General features: G+C 41.7%; 1 long non-coding RNA gene across 1 annotated transcript in view; it reads left to right on the forward strand.

The window, feature by feature from the left end:
- The first annotated feature begins 292 nt into the window (after positions 1-292).
- LOC140615224 (uncharacterized) overlaps positions 293-15,859 on the forward strand; it is a 37,987-nt gene continuing 22,420 nt past the window's right edge. The window contains exons 1-2 of the long non-coding RNA XR_012016018.1: positions 293-307; positions 1,001-1,127. This is a non-coding gene — a long non-coding RNA (uncharacterized lncRNA). The remainder of the gene's footprint in view (positions 308-1,000; positions 1,128-15,859) is intronic.

A 15,859-nucleotide genomic window follows, 5' to 3' on the forward strand; every position in this document is an offset into this window, starting at 1 on the left:
ACTTTCCCTCAACAAGAGTTTCTCCTGCTTTTTGAGGAATTTTGTAGTCACCATCCAGGACGGACCGGAGAAACACATCCTTCAGGACAAAGAACTTCATCAAGGTGTCCTTTCACTTACTTTGGCGCCATTATCTCAAACAATATGTTCCATCTGGCTTCCTACAGTCATTCAGAGTAGTAAAGATCACTTTTATTCTAGGTAATACCATCTATTGATTAAAGTTAGTGGTCAAGGAATTCGGCTTGAGATTTAAAGAGAGAACAGCTGGAATACTACAGTGAGAAGAGTTCGTGCTTCTATCAAGGTAGGAAGACGGGGGAAAAAAGAAATAAAGAAACAAAAAGCACCCATGGGGGAGGGGCCCCGCAAGGAGTTGGGCTAAAGCCACAGAGAGTGTCCCCAGGACAGGAATGCCCCATCCCGGAGAAGCAGGAGCTTCACCAATCTTCCCAGAGGGAAAGGCGCTCGCAGGGAGTTGGAGCAGGAGCCCAGGAGGGCGGGGATGCCCTCAGGCTCCCAGGGGCACTAACAGAGTTCCTGCATGCCAGGGAAAGCACTACACCCCGCGGCCGAGCTCCCTAAAGGGCTGCAGTGTGCTGGGTGGGGCGCAGGAGCAGCTTGGAGGCTGCTTGGGTAGAGGCTCTGCGTGGAGGGGGCTTCCCAGGCTCGGGAGCACAGGGTGCCAGGGAAACAGCCCAGGATCTGGTGCTCCACCCGGGACAGGCAGAGGCTGGGAGGGCCCAGGACAGCAAGGACGCTCCAGCCTCTGGGTGCCCCAAGCTAAGCAGATCAGCAGGCCACGCCCCCGGAGCATCCAGGCCCCTGCGGACTGAGAGCTCCTTAGTTACTGCAGGAGCTGACTTTAGGGCTGGAGAGCTGGCCACTACTACTGTTGCTGTTCCTCCTGGGGCCTCACAGGACAAACAACCCCCACTGAGCCTCACAGTGACCTCACTGGATAAACAGCTTAAACATCTTTCACTGATCCCTACACCAGGCAGGGGGCTGAGCAGCTCCCCCAAGTGCTAACACCTGAAAATCAGCACAGCAGGACCCTCCCTCAGAAGACCAGATAGACAGCGGAAAAACAAATTATTGACCAAGCAGCACAGGAAAGTTCCAGGGTAAGTCGAATGATTTACAGTATACAGAATCAAAGGATGCTCCCCCTTGTTTTTTTGTTTTTTGATATGTTTCTTCCCCCACTTTGTTTTCTTTTCTTCTCTTATTTTTTTCTCCCTTCTTTTTTTCCCTTTTTTTCTTTTCTTTTTATTTTCTTCTTTCTCTTCTATCTTTTTCTCCTTTTCGAATACAACTTGTTTTTGGCCACTGTGCACTGAGCAAAATGACTAGAAGGAAAACCTCACCTCAAAAGAAAGAATCAGAAACAGTCCTCTCCCACAGAGTTACAAAATTTGGATTACAATTCAATGCCAGAAAGCCAATTCAGGAGCACTATTATTAAGCTACTGGTGGCTCTAGAAAAAAAGCATAAAGGACTCAAGAGACTTCATGACTGCAGGATTTAGATCTAATCAAGGAGAAATTAAAAATCAATTGAATGAGATGCAATCCAAACTAGAGGTCCTAATAATGAGGGTTAACGAGGGGGAAGAATGAGTGGGTGACATAGAAGACAAGTTGAAGGCAAAGAGGGAAACTGAGGAAAAAAGAGACAAACGATTAAAACATCATGAGGATAGATTAAGGGAATTAATGACAGCCTCAGAAAGAAAAATTTATGTTTAATTGGGGTTCCTGAGGGCGCCGAAAGGGACACAGGGCCAGAATATGTATTTGAACAAATCATAGCTGAACACTTTCCTAATCTGGGAAGGGAAACAGGCATTCAGATCCAGGAAATAGAGAGATCCCCCCTAAAATCAATAAAAACCGCTCAACACCTTGACATTTAATAGTGAAGCTTGCAAATTCCAAAAATAAAGCGAAGATCCTTAAAGCAGCAAGAGACAAGAAATCTCTAGCGTTTATGGGGAGAAATATTAGAATAAAAGCAGACCTCTCCACAAAGATCTGGCAGGCCAGAAAGGGCTGGCAGGATATATACAGTGTCCTAAATGAGAAGAACATGCAGCCAAGAATACTTTATCCATCAAGGCTCTCATTCAGAATAGAAGGAGAGATAAAGAGCTTCCAAGATAGGCAGGAACTGAAAGAATATGTGACCACCAAACCAGATCTGCAAGAAATTTTAAGGGAGACTCTTAAAATTCCCCTTTAAGAGGAGATCCAATGGAACAATCCACAAAAACAGGGACTGAATAGATATCATGATGACACTAAGCTCATATCTTTCAATAGTAACTCTGAACGTGAATGGGCTTGATGACCCCATCAAAAGGGACAGGATTTCAGACTGTATAAAAAAGCAGGACCCATCTATTTGCTGTCGACAAGAGACTCATTTTAGACAGAAGGACACCTACAGCCTGAAAATAAAAGGTTGGAGAACCATTTACCATTCAAATGGCCCTCAAAAGAAAGCAGGGGGTAGCCATCCTTATATCAAATAAACTAAAGTTTATCCCGACAATTGTAGTGAGAGATGCAGAGGGACACTATATAATACTTAAAGGATCTATTCAAAAAGAGGACCTAACAATCATCAATATATATGCCCTGAATGTAGAAGCTGCCACATATATCAATTAATAACCAAAGTGAAGACATACTTAGATAATAATACACTTATACTTGGTGACTTCAATGTAGCACTTTCTACAATTGATAAGTCTTCCAAGCACAACATCTCCAAAGAAACAAGAGCTTTAAATGATACATTGGACAAGATGGATATCACAGATATCTACAGAACTTTACATCCAAACACAACTGAAAACACGTTCTTCTCAAGTGCACATGGAACTTTCTCCAGAATAGACCACATACTGGGTCACGAATCAGGTCTTAACTGGTACCAAAAGATTGGGATCATCCCCTGCATATTCTCAGACCATATGCTTTGAAATTAGTACTAAATCAGAAGGAGAAATTTGGAAGGATTCCAAACCCACGGAGGCTAAGGACCATCCTGCTAAAAGATGAAAGGGTCAACCAGGAAATTAGGAAAGAATTAAAAAGTTTCATGGAAACTAATGAGAATGAAGATACAACTGTTCAAAATCTTTGGGATACAGCAAAAGCAGTCCTGAGGGGGAAATAAATCACAATACAAGCATCCATCCAAACATTGGAAAGAACTCACATACAAAAGCTAACCTTGCACCTCAAGGAGCTGGAGAAAAAAACACCAAATAGATCCCACATCCAGCAGAAGAAGAGAGTTAATAAAGTTTTGAGCAGAACTCAATGAAATAGAGACCAGAACTGTGTAACAGATTATCAAAACCAGGAGTTGGTTCTTTGAAAGAATGAATAAGATAGATAAACCATTAGCCAGCCTTATTAAAAAGAAGTGAGAAAAGACTCTAATTATTAAATCACGAATGGAAAAGGAGAGATCACAGTCAAGGAAATACAACCGATTTTAAAAACTTATTTTGAGCAGCTACACATTAATCACATAGGCAGTCTAGAAGAAATGGACACATTTCTGGAAAACCACAACCTAGCAAACGGGAACAGGAAGAAATAGAAAACCTGAACAGGCCAATAAGCAGGGTGGATATTGAAGCAGTCATCAAAAAGCTTCCGTGATATAAATTCCAGGGCCAGATGGCTCTCCAGGGAAATTCTATCAAACTTGTAAAGAAGAAACAACACCTATTCTACTAAATCTGTTCAGAAAGATAGAAAGAGACGGAGTACTTCAAAACCCGTTCTACAAGGGCAGAATCACCTTAATTCCAAAACCAGACAAAGACCCCACCAAATAGGAGAATTATAGAACAATATCCCCGATGAACATGGATGCAAAAAATCTCCACAAGATACTAGCCAATAGTATATAACAATATATTAAGAAGATTATTGACCATGACCAATTGGGATTTATCCCAGGGATGCAAGGCTGGTTCAACACTCGTAAAGCAATCAATATGATAGATCGTATCAACAAGAGAAAAAACAAGACCTGTATGATCCTCTCCATAGATGCAGAGAAAGCATTAGACAAAATACAGCATCCATTCCTGAATAAAACTCTTCAGAGTGTAGGGATAGAGGGAACATTCCTCAGCATCTGTAAAGCCATCTATGAAAAGCCCTCCTCAAATATCATCCTCACTGGGGAAACACTGGGAGCCTTTTCCCTAAGATCAGGAAAAAGACAGGGATGTCCACTCTCACCACTGCTATTCAACATAGTACTAGAAGTCCTAGCCTCAGCAATCAGACAACAAAAAGAAATAAAAGGCATTCAAACTGGCAAAGAAGTCAAACTCTCCCTCTTCGCAGATGACAGGATACCATACCTAGAAAACCCAAATGACTCCACCTCAAGATTACTATAACCCATACAGAAATTCGACAGTGTGGCAGGATAAAAAATCAATGCCCAGAAATCAGTGGCATTTCTGTACACTAATAATGAGACTGAAGAAATAGAATTTAAGGAGTCAATCTCATTTACAACTGCACCCAAAAGCATAAGACACCCAGGAATAAACCTAACCAAAGAGGTAAAGGATCTATACCCTCAAAACTATAGAACACTTCTGAAAGAAATTGAGGAAGACACAAAGAGATGGAAAAATATTCCGTGCTCATGGATTGGAAGAATTAATATTGTGAAAATGTCAATGCTACCCAGGGCAATTTACACATTTAACAGAATCCCTATCAAAATACCGTGGACCTTCTTCAGTGAGTTGGAAAATATCATCTTAGGATTTGTGTGGAATCATAAAAGAATGTGTATAGCCAGGGGAATAGTAAAAATGAAAACCATAGCTGGGGACATCACAATGCCAGATTTCGGGTTGTACTACAAAGCTGTAGTTATCAAGACAGTGTGCTACTGGCACAAAGCAGACACATAGATCAATGATACGAAATAGAGAATCCAGAATGGGCCCCCAACTCTATGGTCCAGTAATATTCGACAAAGCAGGAAAGACTCTCCACTGGAAAAAGCACAGTCTCTTCACTAAATGGTGCAGGGAAGATTGGACAGCCACGTGCAGACGAAGGAAGCTAGACCATTCTCTTATTCCAAACATAAAGATAAACCCAAATTGGATGAAAGATCTAAATGTGAGACAAGATTCCATCAAAATCCTAGAGGAGAACACAGGCAACACCCTTTCTGAACTTGACCACAGCAACTTCTTGCAAGATACATCCATGAAGACAAGGGAAACAAAAGCAAAAATTAACTATTAGGATTTACTAAAGATAAAAAGCTTCTTCACAGCAAAAGAAACAGTCAACATAACTAAAAGGCAACCTACAGAATGGGAGAAGATATTTGCAAATGACCTATCAGATAAAGGGCTAGTATCCAAGATCTATAAGGAACTCATGAAAACTAACAGGAAAGAAACAAACAATCCAATCATCAAATGGGCAAAAGACATGAACAGAAATCTCACAGAGGAAGAGATAGTCGTGGCCAACAAGCACATGAGAAAATGCACACCATCACTGGCCATCAGGGAAATGAAAATCAAAACCACAATGAAATACCTCCTGACACCAGTGAAAATGGGGAAAATTAACAAGAAAGGAAACAAAAAATGTTGGAGAGGATGTGGAGAAAGGGGAACCCTCTTGGACTGTTGGTCAGAATGTTGAACTCCTGCAGTCACTCTGGAAAACTGTGTGGAGGTTCCTCAAAGAGTTAAAAATATAACTGCCCTTCGACCCAGCAATTGCACTTCTGGGCATTGACCCCAAAGATACAGATGCAGTGAAACGCCGGAACACCTGCACCCCAATGTTTATAGCAGCAATGTCCACAATAGCCGAACTGTGGAAGGAGCCTTGGTGTCCATCGAATGATGAATGGATAAAGAAGATATGGTATATACCCAGAGGCAAGGAGCTATGTCTTATTGACCTTTTTTCCTGGTACCTTACCTAGTGACTGATACAAATCGAGGTGTTCAATACATGTATGAGCGAATCAATGTGAAAATACCCAGCACGCATTAGAAATAAGAGTCAACAATGACTAATATGTATACAATGGAATATTACTCAGCCATTAGAAATGACAAATACCCACCATTTGCTTCGACGTGGAGGGACCTGCAGAGTATTATGCTGAGTGAAGTAAGTCAATCAAAAATAGACAAACCTTATATGGTCTCATTCATTTGAAGAACATAAAAAATAGTGAAAGGGAAAAAGGGGGAAAGGAAAGAAAATGAGTGAAAATATCAGTGAGGGTGACAGAACATGAGAGACTCCTAACTCTGGGAAACGAACAAGGGGTATTGTAAAGGGAGGTGGGAGGGGGTTTGTGTGATTGGGTGATGGGCACTGAGGGGGGCACTTGGTGGGATGAGCAGTGGGTGTTATGTATGCTATGTGTTGGCAAGTGGAACTCCAATAAAAAAGAGAGAGAGAGAGAGAATTCATTCTCAAAGAGGAGTTTTTGGCTGGGGTCAAGATATTCAGAAACCTTTCCATAGTCTCAGGTTGAAAGTAAGTCCCTTTGTGTAAAAAAAAACACGTGAGAGGGAAGCAGCAGAGAAACTAAACCATCTTTTGTGTAAAGGAGACTGAACAGGACTGTGCTCACTAGCGGCACTCTGGCTCCGGGCTGTGTGGGTTGGAAGGAGAATTGAACACGGACTCTGGCTCAGGCTTGAGTCCTGTCTCGGCCGGACATTGCGGTCCTGAAGGTGAGGACCCTGAAGGGGACAGGCCCTGGAAGACCATGGTTCTATGAGACATCTCTGTGTAGTTGCCTGGAAAGTTTCTACAAACAGGGACTTTAGAGAAAGTATCAGGTACTAACTAAGCAGGTTTTCCAACCACACCAACAAGGCTGGTAACTCCAAAATTGTCAGAGAAGGGTCCTGTAGTAAAAGACAGTAACCTGGTAAAACATTCTTTAAAATTTGAGAAAAACTGTTAACTGGGATCCTTTTCCCCACACAAAGTTGAGGGGCCCCATGGTTTATGGCGCTTACCTTTAGGAGTCCGGTGTGCACAGAGTTCTCATCCATAACATATCCACATCGCACAGTGAGGAGCCCAGGTGCCTCCTGGACACTCACCCCACCACACACACAGGGACACACACTCCAGAGCTACTGCAGTCAGAACAGGTACTCCTGACTCCGCCGACACACCTCATCTTCCCTCCTTCCTTCCTCAAGAATGAGGCTGCTCTAGGGGTGATTCACCCTCACCCTGAGGCCTAGGGTTCCTCTCCTGCAGCCTCACAAGGTCTGAGTGATGACATCCATGGGTTCACAGAGACTAAAGCTTCTCTTCAAAAGGGGAAGCCTTGGGATTCCTGGGTGGCCCAGCAGTTTTGTGCCTGCTTTTGGCCCAGGGTGCGATCCTGGAGACCCGGGATCGAATCCCACGTCTGGCTCCTGATGCATGGAGCCTGCTTCTTCCTCTGTGTCTCTGCCTCTCTCTCTCTCTTTCTCTATCATAAATAAATAAAAATTTAAAAAAAGGGGTAGCCTTTCCCAGAACTAGTCCTGTACCCTACCTCAGTCACCAAATGGATGTAGGACTATCCTGGCCACTGTAGGATGCTCCAGCTATCCACAGGACTGGCGCCTGCCGGCACCTCCCTCATTTCATTTTCAACCCTGCTAGCCCAGCCCCTTCCTGCACTGCCTCCATCCTGGCCCAAATGAGGCCAATCTTGATGTGCACCTGGCAGGTTCATAGGTGCTCTGAGTTTCAGTGGGATGGGAGTGGGTGCTTCCACCTGCTGTCTTGTCCCACCTTAACCCATCAACCAATCCTCAGATTAACCTGCCAGGTGACTTTAGCAAATGAGGTGCCCTTGGAACTGAAACTTGGGCCCTTACCCCTTAATAGTTTAACCAATTCCCTGCTGTTGCCAATACAACTAAATTGTAATTAATGTGATTATCCTTGGATCCAAACCTAGGTTCCTCCCATCATCATCTCCTTGGCCAAGATCACTATAAATGGATATCCAGTGATATGTAAGCTATAAGTATTAGGAGTCATTTTTTATTTATTTTTATTTTTTTATTTATTTTATTTTTTAGTCACTTAACCATTTTAAATAATAAATTTATTTTTTATTGGTGTTCAATTTATCAACATATAGAATAACACCCAGTGCTCATCCCTTCAAGTGCCCACCTCAGTGCCCATCACCCAGTCACCCCCACCCCCCGCCTGCCTCCCCTTCCACCACCCCTAGTTTGTTTCCCAGGGTTAGGAGTCTTTCATGTTCTGTCTCCCTTTCTGATATTTCCCACTCATTTTTTCTCCTTTCCCCTTTATTCCCTTTCACTATTTTTAGATGAATGGAAAAAGAAGATGTGGTTTATGTATACAAAGGAGTCATTTTTTAAAAATGATATTTATTGTCTGTATTTTCTGTTGATCGCTTCCAAGTTTCTGTCATTCTTTGAAATTTTTTAAATCATCAATTCGTTAGTTTTTATAATTGCATTTTGTGTATTTATATCTTTGATGCACACACTGGATACGCATTTCATTTTTAATTTTTTTTATTTTAATTCCAGTTAGTTAGCATACAGTGTTATAGTAGATTTCACTGGACACTCATTTTAATTAAGAAAGCTTTTCTTGAATAATCCTAAGCTTGCCTGCTGCTTTGAAGTCCTATCATAATTCTACAGAAAACTGTGTGCTCCCTTAGCCATAATTCCAAACTCAATTCTTCATTGTCTAGTGTGCCAACAACACAATGTTTTGTTTGCTCTATCTGGAAAATATTCTAAAGACTAGAAAAGCCAAATGAAAAAGCATGTGAAAATCCATGGCTATTTATTCAAGTGAATTTTAGAGTTATTGCGTTAAGATCCACAATATAATAGATCCTATTGACCTGTTACTTTGAGGTTGGATTGAATTTAGACAATAATTTACTTCTTCTGAGTTGCAGAGCCCTCACTAAGATTTTCTTGTAAAACCCTTGTGCTCATAAGTGCTTCCAAGGATGATGTTTGTGTGTGTCCAGGTTGCTGTATAGATATCACAGTAGAAAATGGCCAAGGTGCCTGCTGGATAGTGGCCATAACTAGTGAGTATTCTGGTTTGTTTAAGATTTTGGTTTCCCTGGACACCTGGGTGGCTCAGCAGTTGAGTGCCAACCTTCTGCCCGGGGCGTGATTCTGGAGTCCTGGGATCAAGTCCCTCATCAGGGTCCCTGCATAGATTGTGTCAGGCTTAATCTGTTTGATAGTGAAATAAAATAGAGAGGCCAGGCAAAAGTTGGTCTAAACAGGCTTTTAATGGAATGCACTGTTTGTCAAGGTTCCATAACCTGCAAGGGAGGGAGAGAGCATGGACATCGCGGTCAGGGGACTGCAAGCGGGCTTTTTAAGAGAGGAGGGGGAAGGGGTTGTCTGTCTGTAGGGGATGATAGATATTAGTGTCTGTTACGGGTGGAATCAGTATCCTTATGCTTTTTTAAGGGGTCTGGGTAAGGTACAGTTTCGGTTGCTTGCATAGGTCCTGTCTCCCACTGATGACCTGTCCTCAGGTGATCTGCTGGTGATTGGAGAGTTCTGAGGTGGGGGCATCAAGGTCAGGAATCCAATGCCATTTTTCTGGTGGCTCCCAATCCCCCTTGATCCTGCCGGCCCAACAGATCCTGCTTCTCTCTCTGCCTGTATCTCTACCTCTTTCTGTGTGTTTCTCTCATGGATGGATAGATAAAGTCTTTAAGAAACAAGATTTAGGTTTGCTTGTTGGAGGGCAACCCAGATGAAAGGATGTAGGGAGAAGAGTAGGAGGTCAGAGGAGAAAATTCTGGAATACTAAATCAGATGAGTTGCTCCAAGAGATCACTTGTGAGCTTGTTGAATGTCCTGCCCTGAGGCTAACCCAGTATTCAGATATAGAAGGCTCTTCGTAAAGATTTCCTGAAGATGCATTAAGCAGACCTGGAATACATCTTTGGTAAGTACCTACCCCTTCATGGCACTTGGAACTCTTTCTGGTAGGTCTTTCATGTGTTGAAAAAAGTTGTACCACTTCCTGCTCACTGGTGTTCCAGGACACGCAATGGATTTGTTCCTGAGCAACATAAAGTCTACATCACTGTTTATGGTTGTTCTTCACCAGCAGAATGTAAGGGCCTTAAGGAAAGGGACTTAGGTCTATTCTTTCCCTGATCCTTCTCCAGAAGATACGATAGTGTCTGGCCAAAACTATTGCTCAATTCACATGTCAAAAGAGAATAGATGGATGCAATGAATGGTTCAATTTGATGATGAATCCAATGGGAAATATGACTGATTTATAACTCTTATAAACACCCCAAAATGCCAGAGTGGATATGATTATCATGAGGTTCCTGATGACTAGCAGGAATATCCCAGTGTTCTCTCTGGGAAAAAAAAGGAAGGGGAGGCGCACCTACCTGGCTCAGTTGGTCAAACATTGGACTCTTGGTTTGGGAATTGGGACGGAGCTGTGCATCAGACTCTGAGCTCAGCATGGACTCCTTTGAGATTCCGTCTCCCTCTCACTTATCTTTTCGTTTGCCCCTCCCCCTGCACTCACTATTTCTCTCTCTCTCTCTCTCTCTCTCTCTCTCTCTCTCTCTCTCTTTAAAATAAATATATAGGGCACCCTGGGTGGCTCAGGTGCTTTAGCGCCGCCTTTAGCCCAGGGTGTGATCTTGGAGATTTCAGGCTACCTGCATTGAGCTTGCTTCTCACTCTGCCTGTGTCTCTGCCTCTCTCTCTCTGTCTCTCTCTCTCTCTCTCTCTGTCTTTCTCTCTGTGTGTGTGTCTCTCTTGTGAATAAATAAATGAAATGTTTTTTAAAAAGATAAATATTAAAAAAAAACGGAGGGGAGGACAGTGGGAGAGAAGGTGGTAACTTTTAGCTGTAAAATTGGGGATACACAGGCAAAACGCGGAGGATAACTAAATGTAATTTGGAAAATATTTTGTAAATATCTTGGATCTACACACACATTTATATGAATTTACGTATGTATGTATTTACACTTGCTTTGAGAAAACACAATCACGCGATAAATAAACCTAATGAAAGCCAGACGATGAAAGAGATCAATGAATCTGGAGGTGAAAAAAATACAGACTAAAAAAAGAGGTTTTTATTTTTTAAGAAAGCAAGGTACTTGTTTTCTTGCCAAACCACACTGCATCGTAATTAAGACAAAAGGAAAGTGCAGAGAACCTTTGAGAGAATGAAAAAATGATCAAAGAGAGGGAAAAGGGATGATGAGAACATAATTAGCATGCGTCTGCATATTAATGGCGAAACTTGGGTAAAAGGAATGGTATTCTACATCACCTTGCATAAAATCACCTTGACAACTAACTTTTTTTATTATAAATTTATTTTTAATGGTATTCACTTTGCCACCATATACAATAACACCCAGGGCTCATCTGCTCAAGTGCCCAACTCAGTGCCCATCACCCAGTCACCCCCACCCACTGCCCCTTCCACCACCCCTACTTCGTTTCCCAGAGATAGAAGTCTCTCATGTTCTGTATCCCTTTCTGATATTTCCCACTCATTTTTTCACCTTTCCCCTTTATTTCCTTTCACAATTTTTTATATTCCCCAAATGAATGAGATCATATAATGTTTGTCCTACTCCGATTAACTTATTTTATTCAGCAAAATACCTTACAATTCCATCCACGTAGAAGGAAATGGTGGGTATTTATCGTTTCTAATGGCTGAGTAATATTCCATTGTATACATAAACCACATCTTCTTCCAGTCATTCGATGGACACCGAGGCTCCTTCCACAGTTTGGCGATTGTGGACATTGCTGCTATGAACATCGGGGTGCAGGTGTCCCGACGTTTCATTACGTCTGTATCTTTGGAGTCAATCCCCAGCAGTGCAATTGCTGGCTCAGAGGGCAGATCTACTTTTAACTCTTTGAGGAACCTCCACACAGTTTTCCGGAGTGGCTACACCAGTTCACATTCCCACCAACAGTGCAAGACAGTTCCCCTTCCTGCATATCCTCTCCAACAGTTGTGGTTTCCTGCCTTGTTAATTTTTCCCATTCTCACTGGTTTGAGGTGGGATCTCATTGTGGTTTTGATTTGTATTTCCCTGATGGAAAGTGATGCAGAGCATTTTATCATGTGCTTGTTGACCACATCTATGTATTCCTCTGTGAGATTTCTGTTCATGTCATTTGCCCATTTCATGATTGGATTGTATGTTTCTTTCCTGTTGAGTTTCATGAGTTCCTTATAGATCTTGGATACTAGCCCTTTATCTCATAGGTCATTTGCAAATATCTTCTCCCATTCTGTAGGTTGCCTTTAGTTCTCTTGACTGTATCCTTTGCTGTGCAAAAGCTTCTTATCTTGATGAAGTCCCAATAGTTCATTTTTGCTTTTGTTTCTCTTGCCTTCATGGATGTATCTTGCAAGAAGTTACAGTGCCAAATTAAAAAAGGGTGTTGCCTGTGTTCTTCTCTAGGATTTTGATGGAATCTTGTCTCACATTTAGATCCTTCATCCAACTTGGGTTTATCTTTATGTTTGGTGTAAGAGAATGATCCAGCTTCCTTCTTCTACACGTGGCTGATCAATCTTCCCTGCACCATTTAGTGAAGAGACTGTGCTTTTTCCAGTGGAGAGTCTTTCCTGCTTTGTCGAATATTACTGGACCATAGAGTTGAGGGCCCATTTCTGGATTCTCTATTTCGTTTCATTGATCTATGTGTCTGTTTTGTGCCAGTAGCACACTGTCTTGATAAATACAGCTTTGCAGTACAGCCCGAAATCTGGCATTGTGATGCCCCCAGCTATGGTTTTCATTTTTACTATTCCCCTGGCTATACACATTGTTTTATGATTCCACACAAATCCTAAGATGAAATTTTCCAACTGACTGAAGAAGGTCCAGTGTACATTGATAGGGATTGCATTAAATGTGTAAATTGCCCTGGGTAGAATTGAAATTTTCACAATATTAATTCTTCCAATCCATGAGCACTGAATATTTTTCCATCTCTTTGTGTCTTCCTCAATTTCTTTCAGAAGTGTTCTATAGTTTTTAGGGTATAGATCCTTTACCTCTTTGGTTAGGTTTATTCCTAGGTATCTTATGCTTTTGGGTGCAGTTGTAAATGGGATTCACTCCTTAAATTCTATTTCTTCAGTCTCCTTATTGGTGTACAGAAATGCCACTGATTTCTGGGCATTGATTTTGTATTCTGCCACACTGTCGAATTTCTGTATGGGTTATAGTAATCTTGAGGTGGAGTCAAGGTTTTGGGTTTTCTAGGTATGGTATCCTGTCATCTGCGAAGAGGGAGAGTTTGACTTCTTCTTTGCCAGTTTGAATGCCTTTTATTTCTTTTTGTTGTCTGATTGCTGAGGCTAGGACTTCTAGTACTATGTTGAATAGCAGTGGTGAGAGTGGACATCCCTGTCTTGTTCCTGATCTTAGGGAAAGGCTCCCAGTGTTTCCCCAATGGGAATGATATTTGAGGAGGGCTTTTCATAGATGGCTTTACAGATGCTGAGAAATGCTCCCTCTATCACTACACTCTGAAGAGTTTTACTCCGGAATGGATGCTGTATTTTGTCTAATGCTTTCTCTGCACCTATGGAGAGGATCATACAGGTCTTGTTTTTTCTCTTGTTGAAATTATCTATCATATTGATTGCTTCACGAGTGTAGAACCAGCGTTGCATCCTGGGGCTAAATCCCAACTCATCATGGTGAATAATCTTCTTAATATATGGTTATATACTATTGGCTAGTATGTTGAGAATTTTGCATCCATGTTCATCAGGAATATTATTCTATAATTCTGCTATTAGGTGGGGTCTTTGTCTGGTTTTAGAATTAATGTGATTCTGCCCTCATAGAACGATTTTTTTTATAATAAATTTATTTTTTATTGGTGTTCAATTTAACAACATACAGAATAACACCCAGTGCTCATCTGGTCAAGTGCCCCTCAGTACCTGTCACCCATTCACCCCCACACCCCGCCCTCCTCACCTTCCACCACCCCTAGTTCATTTCCCAGAGTTAGGAGTCTTTATGTTCTGTCTCCCTTTCTAATATTTCCCACACATTTCTTCTCCCTTCCCTTATATTCCCTTTCACTATTATTTATATTCCCCAAATGAATGAGAACATACACTGTCCTTCTCCGATTGACTTACTTCACTCAGCATAATACCCTCCAGTTCCATCCACGTTGAAGTAAATGGTGGGTATTTGTCGTTTCTAATGGCTGAGTAATATTCCATTGTATACATAGACCACATCTTCTTTATCCATTCATCTTTCAATGCACACCGAGGCTCCTTCCACAGTTTGGCTATTGTGGACATCGCTGCTAGAAACATCGGGGTGCAGGAGTCCCGGCATTTCATTGCATCTGTATGTTTGGGGTAAATCCCCAACAGTGCAATTGCTGGGTCAACGGGCAAGTCTATTTTTAACTCTTTGAGGAACCTCCACACAGTTTTCCAGAGTGGCTGCACCAGTTCACATTCCCACCAACAGTGTAAGAGGGTTCCCTTTTCTCCGAATACTCTCCAACATTTCTGGTTTCCTCCTTGTTAATTTTCCCCAATCTCACTGGTGTGAGGTGGTATCTCATATGGTTTTGATTTGTATTTCCCTGATGGCCAGTGATGCGGAGCATTTTCTCATGTGCATGTTGGCCATGTCTATGTCTTTCTCTGTGAGATTTCTGTTCATGTCATTTGCCCATTTGATGATTGGATTTTTTGTTTCTTTGGTGTTGAGTTTAATAAGTTCTTTATAGATCTTGGAAACTAGCACTTTATCTGATACATAATTTGCAAATATCTTCTCCCATTCTGTAGGTTGTCTTTGAGTTTTGTTGACTGTATCCTTTGCTGTGCAAAAGCTTCTTATCTTGATGAAGTCCCAATAGTTCATTTTTGCTTCTGTTTCTTTTGCCTTCGTGGATGTATCTTGCAAGAAGTTACTATGGCCGAGTTCAAAAAGGGTGTTGCCTGTGTTCTCCTCTAGGATTTTGATGGAATCTTGTCTCACATTTAGATCTTTCATCCATTTTGAGTTTATCTTTGTGTATGGTGCAAGAGAGTGGTCTAGTTTCATTCTTCTGCATGTGGATGTCCAATTTTCCCAGCACCATCTATTGAAGAGACTGTCTTTCTTCCAATGGATAGTCTTTCCACCTTTATCGAATATTAGTTGACCATAAAGATCAGGGTCCACTTCTGGGTTCTATATTCTGTTCCATTGATCTATGTGTCTGTTTCTGTGCCAGTACCACACTGTCTGGATGACCACAGCTTTGTAGTACAACCAGAAATCTGGCATTGTGATGCCCCCAGATATGGTTTTCTTTTTTAAAATTCCCCTGGCTATTCAGGGTCTTTTTTTAATTTATTTTTTATTGGTGTTCAATTTACCAACATACAGAATAACCCCCAGTGCCCGTCACCCATTCACTCCCACCTCCTGCCCTCCTCCCCTTCTACCACCCCTAGTTCGTTTCCCTGAGTTAGCAGTCTTTACGTTCTGTCTCCTTTTCTGATATTTCCCACACATTTCTTCTCCCTTCCCTTATATTCCCTTTCACTATTATTTATATTCCCCATATGAATGAGAACATATAATGTTTGTCCTTCTCCGACTTACTGACTTCACTCAGCATAATACCCGGTGTCCATCAGGGTGTTTTCTGATTCCACACAAATCTTAAAATAATTTGTTCTAACTCCCTTAAGAAATTCTGTGGTATTTTGATAGGGATTGCATTAAACGTGTAAA

Source organism: Canis lupus, chromosome 2 (assembly GCF_048164855.1).
Source record: "Canis lupus baileyi chromosome 2, mCanLup2.hap1, whole genome shotgun sequence".
In the NCBI taxonomy this organism is placed as follows: domain Eukaryota; kingdom Metazoa; phylum Chordata; class Mammalia; order Carnivora; family Canidae; genus Canis; species Canis lupus.